We start from the raw sequence: 1,121 nt of genomic DNA on the forward strand, positions 1-1,121 counted from the left end.
AACTATCTTTTATAAGAGAAGAATAAGTAACAAGAAAATGAATCATGAATGTATTGGTTTCTGACCAGTCTGCCATTATTATCATCTGGAATATCGCTACATTAATATTGTCACATTTAATCTTCGGAGCGGCACGCCAGGCGGCCTCGACACACTACCGTCCCACCGGGAAAAGTCCCACTCTGCATCAGGGTGCCAGTGCAACCATTTCTACCATCTAAACAGCTGTAGTCGGGTTTAAATCAAACTCACGACAATAGAGACAAGTAGGCTAATGGATGTTAATAAAAATAAAGCAGAACACATGCAGAAGACAACGGATAACTGTTAAACACGTTTATGTCGGATCACATGGCAGCTGATTTGACACATGAGACTCCAGGATTAATCTTAGCCCGGCTGTTAGCCTGCTCTGGACCAGGCTAGCCGCAAAGAATAAATCTCCATGGTTACTGGGCTGGGTTTAATTCAATCTGGTTTCGTGCAACCGAGTCAAAGCTAAATTCATCCAGGATAACTTGAATATCCCGGCATAATCCCTAAACTTAGTTTCGTGCAACAGGCCCCTGGTATTAAACAACAACACTACTACTACTACTACTACTACTACTACTACTACTACTACTACTACCCCCAACTGTGTGGCCGGCGCAATATACCGAGTGAGGTAAACTGACAAACTGGCAATGAGTGAGAGCTGAACCAGGGTTTATAACAGCCAGCGTGATGAGTGATGAGTATCGGGTGTGATGCAGGCGGTGATGAGGCACAGGTGCAATGCACTGCAGCTAGTGACGATCCAGGAGAAGACACACCCACACAACACACAGAGAGGACAGAGAGTAAAAGCAGGGACGGGAAAAACAAGGGATGAATGGTGAAGCAAACCCTAACACTTTGGTTACAATAAAGGAACTGTTAGGATAAACTGTTTTTTGGGCTTCCAGCTAGCGGTCCGTATTTCCGTCCTCAGCTTGTTGCGATCCATTTTGTGAATCTGTGTGCATTGACAATACAGTGGGGCTCGAAAGTTTGGGCACCCCAGGTAAAATAAATGTGCATAAAGAAAAGATGGAAAAATCTCCAAAAGGCATCAAATGACAGATTAGACATTCGTATTA

Source organism: Etheostoma spectabile, unplaced genomic scaffold (genome assembly GCF_008692095.1).
Source record: "Etheostoma spectabile isolate EspeVRDwgs_2016 unplaced genomic scaffold, UIUC_Espe_1.0 scaffold546, whole genome shotgun sequence".
Classification (NCBI taxonomy): domain Eukaryota; kingdom Metazoa; phylum Chordata; class Actinopteri; order Perciformes; family Percidae; genus Etheostoma; species Etheostoma spectabile.